Source organism: Haliotis cracherodii, unplaced genomic scaffold, assembly GCF_022045235.1.
Source record: "Haliotis cracherodii isolate W230 unplaced genomic scaffold, xgHalCrac1.p SCAF_10, whole genome shotgun sequence".
In the NCBI taxonomy this organism is placed as follows: Eukaryota; Metazoa; Mollusca; class Gastropoda; order Lepetellida; family Haliotidae; genus Haliotis; species Haliotis cracherodii.
In genome coordinates, this window is record NW_027266265.1 from 40,866,055 (window position 1) to 40,876,257 (window position 10,203).

Consider the following 10,203-nt stretch of genomic DNA (forward strand, 5'->3'; position numbering starts at 1 on the left):
TGGTAAGCATGTTAAACTCGTATAATGATGAGCTAATCTTTCATATAGCAAAGTACCCCTTTTTACATGTTCTGTGTGAGTAAAGAATTGAAGTTTATAATTACTACATATATTGATGTATTGAATGTTACAAGTGGTTATCACAATTCTGATGCAGTCACAGCTTACATATGTTGTGAATTTGTGAGTCACATTATTTTATCTGTACTATGGGTCTTTAAATCCTTGAATACTAAATAATCGAGTTTTGACCAGGCAATAGAGTGACTGACATCATGAGCATCGATCTACACAATTGGGATACGATGAAATGGATCAACCAAGTGGGCGAGGCTGACCACCCGTCCCGTTAGCCGCCTCTTACGACAAGAATAGGTTGCAGAAAACCAGTTCTCACCCGGATCTTCACGACGTATCTCCTAAAAAATACATTGAAACCATCAGTATCACGCATGTCGATTATAACATATTGATAAATATATTGATCATACATTGTTGACATTCAAAAAGAAAATCATTTTGCTGTTGCTACATGTGTCAGTACCCCAATGGGAAATAAGAATATAGATCTCCAGCAACCTATGCTTGTCCTACGAGGGGACTAAATGGATCGGATGTTCCGGCTCGGCGAGGGACGGTCGGGTAGCCTTGTGATTAAATCTTTCGCTCGTCACGCCGAAGACCCAGGTTCGAGTCCCGACATTGACGCAATGTGTGAAGTCCATTTCTGGTATCTTCCGCCGTGATAATGCTGGAATATTGCTCAAAGTGGCGTAAAACCATACTCACTCACTCACTCACTCTGGCTCGGTTACTTCGTCGGCTGGTCGGCTGGGATTTTACCCCCAAACATAAATTGAAGTAAGACACGTTCTATGGATGAACAACTTTTTTATTACAATTAGTGCGACGTTTCGGTGTAGATCCTAACAGCTTTATCAAGCAAGTGATGGATAGTGCTAAACAACATAGGTATATATACTTATTAACATCAATGTTTATACAGTAAATTGATTGAAGGAGCCAGTTGGTGCCGTATATCACATACAATGTGACTGTGGCGAAGCAAATAAACGTTGTGATGAGTAAAATAGACGTCGATTGCTGTTGGTGTAGTACACGATACAGTTAATGAAATCAGTCTGACTCTGGGTGTCTATGTCTGACTCTGACTATGTCTGACCATGTGTGTCTATGTCTGACTCTAAATGTCTATGTCTGAGTCTGGGTGTCTTTGTCTGACTCTGACTATGTCTGATCATGTGTGTCTATGTTTGACTCTGGATGTCTATGTCTGACTCTGGATGTCTATGTCTAACTCTGGATGTCTATGTCTGACTCTGGATGTCTATGTCTGACTCTGGGTGTCTATGTCCGACTCTGACTATGTCTGACCATGTGTGTCTATGTCTGACTCTGGATGTCTATGTCTGACTCTGGATGTCTATGTATGACTGTGGATGTCTATGTCTGACTTTGGATGTCTATGTCTGACATGGGATGTCTATGTCTAACTCTGGATGTCTATGTCTGACTCTGGGTGTCTATGTCTGACTATGTCAGACCATGTGTGTCTATGTCTGACTCTGGATGTCTATGTCTGACTCTGTGTGTCTATGTCTGACTCTGTATGTCTATGTCTGACTCTGGATGTTTATGCATGACTGTGGATGTCTATGTCTGACTGTGGATGTCTATGTCTGAATGTGGATGTCTATGTCTGACTGTGGATGTCTATGTCTGAATGTGGATGTCTATGTCTGACTCTGGATGTCTATGTCTGACTCTGGGTGTCTATGTCTGACTCTGACTATGTCTGACCATGTGTGTCTATGTCTGACTCTGGATGTCTATGTCTGACTCTGGATGTCTATGTCTGACTCTGGATGTCTATGTCTGATTCTGGGTGTCTATGTCTGACTCTGACTATGTCTGACCATGTGTGTCTATGTCTGACTGTGGATGTCTATGTCTGACTCTGGATGTCTATGTATGACTGTGGATGTCTATGTCTGACTCTGGATGTCTATGTCTGACTCTGGATGTCTATGTCTAACTCTGGATGTCTATGTCTGACTCTGGGTGTCTATGTCTGACTCTGTATGTCTATGTCTGACTCTGGATGTCTATGCCTGACTGTGGATGTCTATGTCTGACTGTGGATGTCTGACTCTGAATGTGGATGTCTATGTCTGACTGTGGATGTCTATGTCTGAATGTGGATGTCTATGTCTGACTCTGGCTGTCTATGTCTGACTCTGGGTGTCTATGTCTGACTCTGACTATGTCTGACCATGTGTGTCTATGTCTGACTCTGGATGTCTATGTCTGACTCTGGGTGTCTATGTCTGACTCAGGATGTCTATGTCTGACTCTGGATGTCTATGTCTGACTCTGGATGTCTATGTCTGACTCTGGGTGTCTATGTCTGACTCTGACTATGTCTGACCATGTGTGTCTATGTCTGACTCTGGATGTCTATGTCTGACTCTGGGTGTCTATGTCTGACTCAGGATGTCTATGTCTGACTGTGGATGTCTATGTCTGACTCTGGATGTCTATGTCTGACTCTGGGTGTCTATGTCTGACTCTGACTATGTCTGACCATGTGTGTCTATGTCTGACTGTGGATGTCTATGTCTGACTCTGGATGTCCATGTCTGACTCTGGGTGTCTATGTCTGACTCTGGATGTCTATGTCTGACTCTGGATGTCTATGTCTGACTCTGGGTGTCTATGTCTGACTGTGGATGTCTATGTCTGACTGTGGATGTCCATGTCTGACTGTGGATGTCTATGTCTGACTGTGGATGTCTATGTCTGACTGTGGATGTCTATGTCTGACTGTGGATGTCTATGTCTGACCATGTGTGTCTATGTCTGACCATGTGTGTCTATGTCTGACTCTGGATGTCTATATCTGACCATGTGTGTCTATGTCTGACCATGTGTGTCTATGTCTGACTCTGGATGTCTATGTCTGACTCTGGATGTCTATGTCTGACTGTGGGAGTCTATATCTGACTCTGACTATTTCTGAAATTGCGTGTCTGTGTCTGACTCCAGGTGTGTCAACAGCAGTATTTGTAGAAGTTCTTGCTTTTAGTGACAAAATATTAAACTGTAAAATGTTGTTGAGTGATGGGAAGAAGATTATAACTTCCAGTTTAAAGATTTCAGCAACGGTACAGTCACGTCATGGATGAACAGTAGGCATTTATTAAGAATGACATGAATTACAAGATTGCCTACTCTATTTTACATTACATGCGTGAAAAGTTCATTTATTCCAAAGGATTTATGTTAGTATACAAAACGTCAACACCCGAAAATGACCATGCTCAAATGTCTGATCATACAAATATCATTGGGTGTCAATGACAAAATAGCAGTGAAAATTATATGAATGGATCACTAAAATTTAGACACCATGTGTTCGCGAGAAGGGCAAGCATGACCCGTTCTACTGGTAGCATCCGTCACTCACACTAAGCTAACACTTGTTTGTGAGTTGTGAGATGCAATACATTCATTGGCAACAGCTTGTATCATATATTGTATGAAATATAATGTTTCATATATTCTGTGTACACACATATACTGCTTAGTGTAATGAACCTGCCATCACTATATGAGGTGAGGTGAGGTGAGGTGAGGTGAGGTGAGGTGAAATTGGGTTTAACGTCGCGTCCAAGATTATTGCACTTATATAGCGACGTGCATGCACGTTTGTGTGTGTGGCTGCTTGTACTAGTCCGGACTGATACCGACTTATAGTGCTAGCCCACTGAGATACCATCCCGTAGTTTAACATGAATACCCCACTCAGACACAGTATACTGACTCCGAGCCGACCAGTCCTTGTTTTAGCCCCTTAATGCCGTGCGCCAGACAGGATAACAAGTACCATCTTTTAACGTCTTTTGGTATGACGCGGCCGGGGATCGAACCCTGTACCTTCCGCTCTCCGGGCGGACGCTCTGCCTCTAGACCACGGAGGCGGTCCATCACTATATGATTTTCATGAGGTCCAACTGAACTATGAGCGCCAATGTAACAGAAGAAGCAATGAATATATAGTTGTTTATAGTCGTTTATGATGTTCAACATCATTGGTAGCCCGACCTAGTGATATCTTGTGATCTCTGAGCTCCAGTCATCAATAATTGTAATATAATGACCTTGTTACAATGCCAATTGATAACTTTTATGTTTTACACAAGTATTCAAAACACTGTTGTGTTGTACACATATCCAAAAATCTGTTGTGTTGTACACATATATATCCAAGACACTGTTGTATTGTACACATATCCAAGACACTGTTGTATTGTACACATATCCAAGACACTGTTGTATTGTACACATATCCAAGACACTGTTGTGTTGTACGCATATCCAAGACACTGTTGTGTTGTACACATATCCAAAACACTGTTGTGTTGAACACATATCCAAGACACTGTTGTGTTGTACACATATCCAAGACACTGTTGTGTTGTACACATATCTAGGACACTGTTGTGCTGTACACATATCCAAAACACTGTTGTGTTGTACACATATCCAAAACACTGTTGTGTTGTACACATATCCAAGACACTGTTGTGTTGTACACATATCCAAGACACTGTTGTGTTGTACACATATCCAAGACACTATTGTGTTGTACACATATCCAGGACACTGTTGTATTGTACACATATCCAAGACACTGTTGTGTTGTACACATATCCAAGATACTGTTTTATTGAACACATATCCATGGCACTGTTGTATTGTACGCATATCCAAGACACTGTTGTATTGAACACATATCCAAGACACTGTTGTGTTGTACACATATCCAAAACACTGTTGTGTTGTACACATATCCAAGACACTGTTGTGTTGAACACATATCCAAGACACTGTTGTATTGTACACATATCCCAAACACTGCTGTGCTGTACACATATCCAAGACACTGTTGTGTTGTACACATATCCAAAACACTGTTGTGTTGTACACATATCCAAGACACTCTTGTGTTGTACACATATCTAAGACACTGTTGTGTTGTACACATATCCAAGACACTGTTGTATTGTACATATATCCAGGACACTGTTGTATTGAACACATATCAAGACACTGTTGTGTTGTACACATATCCAAGACACTGTTGTGTTGTACACATATCCAAGACACTGTTGTGTTGAACACATATCCAAGACACTGTTGTGTTGTACACATATCCAAGACACTGTTGTGTTGTACACATATCCAAGACACTGTTGTGTTGTACACATATCCAAGATACTGTTTTATTGAACACATATCCATGACACTGTTGTATTGTGCACATATCCAAGACACTGTTGTATTGAACACATATCCAAGACACTGTTGTGTTGAACACATATCCAAGACACTGTTGTATTGTACACATATCCAAGACACTGTTGTGTTGTACGCATATCCAAGACACTGTTGTGTTGTACACATATCCAAGACACTGTTGTGTTGTACGCATATCCAAGACACTGCTGTGCTGTACACATATCCAAGACACTGTTGTGTTGTACACATATCCAAGACACTGTTGTGTTGTACGCATATCCAAGACACTGTTGTGTTGTACACATATCCAAGACACTGTTGTGTTGTACACATATCCAAAACACTGTTGAGTTGTACACATATCCAAGACACTGTTGTGTTGTACACATATCCAAGACACTGTTGTGTTGTACACATATCCAAGACACTGTTGTATTGTACACATATCCAAAACACTGTTGTATTGAACACATATCAAGACACTGTTGTGTTGTACACATATGCAAGATACTGTTGTGTTGTACACATATCCAAGACACTGTTGTGTTGAACACATATCCAAGACACTGTTCTATTGAACACATATCCCAAACACTGTTGTATTGTACACATATCCAAGATATTGTGGTATTGTACACATATCCAAGACACTGTTGTATTGTACACATATCCAAGACACTGTTGTATTGTACACATATCCAAGACACTATTGTGTTGTACACATATCCAAGACACTATTGTGTTGTACACATATCCATGACACTGTTGTATTGTACACATACCCAAGACACTGTTGTGTTGTACACATATCCAAGATACTGTTTTATTGAACACATATCCATGACACTGTTGTGTTGTAACATATCCCAAACACTGTTGTGTTGTACACATATCCAGGACACTGTTGTATTGTACACATATCCAAAACACTGTTGTGTTGTACACATATCCAAGACATCGTGTGGAGATCCATCACTTGATCACATACATATCCTGTCAAGTTAAACGACATAATTGTTCAAGTTGTGGTTATCATAATACTCAAAGGATATGTCGCAATACATTTTGTGCCGAAAACATGATAGGAATCTACAAAGGGAATGTATTTCAATAGAGAATTTGAAATTTCTTTAGGGATGCACAGTTCATGCTGGTTCCCATCCCATCACCTATATATGTACTTTACGGATCACCTATTGCCCAGATCACATATTATCGCTTCAGTAAATCAAAGCCCACATAACCAAACAAACTGGCATTGATTTACGTTGGTAGTGTCCATTAGTGAGCACAAAGGGGTGCCAGTACTGTGACTGCGCTATGCATTATTGGTTTTTGCGTTCCTGAATACTAGTACTGGTATAATCTTGACCATGTGACTTGACTATTTATATGATCATTGTCTATAGGAAATGGTGCACTGATTGATTATAAATGTCACTGGCCTGCAAATAATATGAACCTGATTAAGAATATACATATATATATATACACTAACGATATCTTCATATAAAAATATTCTTATATATTCTTATATGAAAATATCGTTAGTGTTGTCAGTTCATTACCACTACGGCTACTGTGCAAGTTTGCAATTACTGAATCTATCCAACCACACCACGCACTCGTGGCGGTAGGTTTGCGTTCTATGATGGACATAAATATTTTAACTGACCAGGATGAAAGAAGATGCTTCTTACAGGAGATGTACTATTCAGCAATGCAAGGGTACCGTTCAGACCGTCGGCGATCGTATTATCAAGATTTGACCAACTAAGCTTAACCATGAGGTACTGCCTTACATCTAGGACGTCGATGTGTTTAAGTCTAGATTGTTGGAGAATTCAAGGAAGTTGGAGAATGCAAGGAAAGAGACAACTTCGATCAACATAATCTACGATGGCGAATCCAGACTTTCCCTACTTTTGACACCGCGGTGAAACGTTGCCAGCAGTGTGGTCATCCTAGACAACCGCCTAGACAAGTTGCCATGTTGCAGCTGCTGAGAACTAAGGCCTACTCATCAATGGCCAATAAGAGTAGGCCATTAATTCTGTTTGAATATTCTCAGGAAATAAAGTTAGGAGCTTGTAGGAGCTTACTAAAAAAAAGTTGAGATGCATGTTTTGTTAAAACTTACTTATTACCCATATAAATTCCCCCTAGTCTGTGAACAATTCATACACAATCATGGCAGGTTTGCCGCAGGTTGAGTTCATTAGCAGTCAAAGAGGTACTCTCCAGGTCCTCTTTCGGGGATATCTCCACTACAAGAACAAAGTAAGACAAACTGGTACTCATTGGCGATGTACCGTTAAGACCTGCATTGGCAAATGTACAACAGTTTGAAATTTTGTTAGAAATTTCACTGTACACAACCAGAAGACACCATCGTCATCCTAATCTCTACAGGTTCATCGAGATCATCAAGAAGATTGAGAAATCTGATAAGACCAAGCTATCTCAGTTAGACCTAGGTGCAGCTCCACCAGCAAGAAAGCGTGTGTACAAGGAGATTGACAATCGACTTTCCAGACTGAAGGATCAGCTATCCCAGGGTGTCAAGACACCACTCCAGTTCTTGGATGCTGTTGGCAAACTTCTGAAGATGGATTAAGGTTGTGTCAGTGTGACAACCTCGATGTGAACCGTGATATTAACTTTAACTGAACTCTAAAACAATGGATTTAAGGGATGGATGAATTAAAATGTTGAATGAAATAATGTAAAAGAGGGTATCAAGCATCTTGAGTCATTTCTTTTGTCTATAATAAGACAAGTCCATTTTCATGATGGGGTTAATTACCTGATTATCATGTGCAACCAGGTATAATATTGTTGTTTTAAGGTGTCTCACAACTGGGCTGTCTTACTAATCATGCTAATGGGAGGAGACCATGGCCACTTATCTGTCTTGATCTATACCAACACAGTTACACATCTTCTTGGCGTGTGTGACAGCTAGACTATAACTAGAGGTGAGGTGAAATGGGGTGTAACATCGCGTCCAAGATTATTGCACTTATATAGCGACGTGCATGTACGTTTGTGTTTGTGTGTTTGTATGTGGCTGCTTGTACTAGCCCGGACTAATGCCGATTTATCGTCGCTTTCAGCAATATTCCAGCTGTATCTGGTCGGTCTGTAGCTTCAGTAAAATTAGTGGTTGATGTTATGAACAACGTCAAACGCATTTAGAGCACAACGACATGCAACCAACCAAGTCACCGATACTGACCATCCGAATCACTCCAGTCGTCCTCGGGACAATGCACTGCTATGATGTCAAAGAGCTAATGGCCTGTTCCACAAACAACCAGCACGTTGAAATACTGGGCATAAATTAGATCTGTTTAATTACAAGCACTGACGAAAGCAAACGCAGTCCCTTTACAACAATTTCCGCAGAAGATCACAAATACCCCCACTCCAAAAACATTACCTGATGACCAACTCAGAAATCCCAAAGGGGTTGATTTAGGCTTAAGCTAAATATATCAGTGCATATCTCAATATACGAACAGTCATACCATATTTTATTATCCTTAACGAAAAACAGTATTTTAAAAGTAGATTGTAAAGCATGTGATCAGTTAATCACACGTATAATGAAAGGGACCGATTTTGCAATTTCCCAATACAAAGTACATGCACAAGCCTTTAAGTTTCTTTTACATCCACCTGACCAAATTGTGTCTTAACACTTATGAGCGTATTCTTGGGAATGTTTATTGACACTTGTCAATACTGTTATCGCTACAAATATAAAGAGCAACATTTGTACATGGATTAGAGGGTGCACGGGTGGCCCAGTCGCCTAAGCCGCAGCGATTCGCTGTGCAGAGTGGCGTCCCTTGGCCACGACAGAAACCTATGATTGTGGGTTCGAATTCCAGTTCGCCCCGATTATGTTTCTAGGCTTGTCAGCACCATACCCGTGCTCGTGGGTTTCACCGAAATGGTAAACGTCTGAGACCTGCATCACTTCGGGCTTTCCTCCCACATAAAGCTGACACGCCGCGATATAACTGGAATACTGTTAAAAGCGGCGTTAAACCCAACTCGCTCACTCACTCACACTCAATTCCGTGAGTTCCGTGTTGGTAATCAATGACCTATCAGCAATATTTATGCTTGTATATTGGTCACTAAGATAGGCCCAACTACAATGAACATAGAGAATAATCCTTTCACTACAAAATAGAAAGTTTTACCATGATACATATTTCAAAATGCAAAGCGTTCCACAGTCAAATACATATATTCCTTATTGGTCTAGGCGTTGCAATTAGTTCCTTGTGATACAACTGAGACAATGCCACCTTGTGCGTAATAACTGCTAACTGCAGCTTTGGTAGCGGAAAGTAGTTGCATGGGTGACCGTGTCCGTACACGTCAGCTTGACTCTTGAGTGTTTCTGGGACTTCAGCCCTGCCCAACACTGAAGCAAATGTAGCACGTGTGGTGTCTCTTGACGAAAATGACTTTGTTTGAAATATGCCTCTGTCCGCCAAGCAGTATATGGAGCCTAGTAGGGTGTGATGTAATGTGACCATAAACCCTCTAGCGCCTCAATTGGTGCTGTTTTCATCATGAGTCTTGACATGCTTCACAAGAGTAAGACAAAGAAATGTGTGCAAAAGTGCACAATACAATTCAGTCATGAAGAACCTTCACTTTGATACCGTGAATACCGTGAATTCCTTGTTTCCAAAAGAATACGAAAGGACAGGTACAGTATAAGTATTTGTGTCTTTGGACTTTATTGCTCTGAACTCCATATATTCTTAAGTCTACATTTGTACTCTGCCCGAATCTTTTTCTTGGTCCTGGAGTTTGTTCCTAATCTACGTACGTATATCATTATGATTATGATTATTA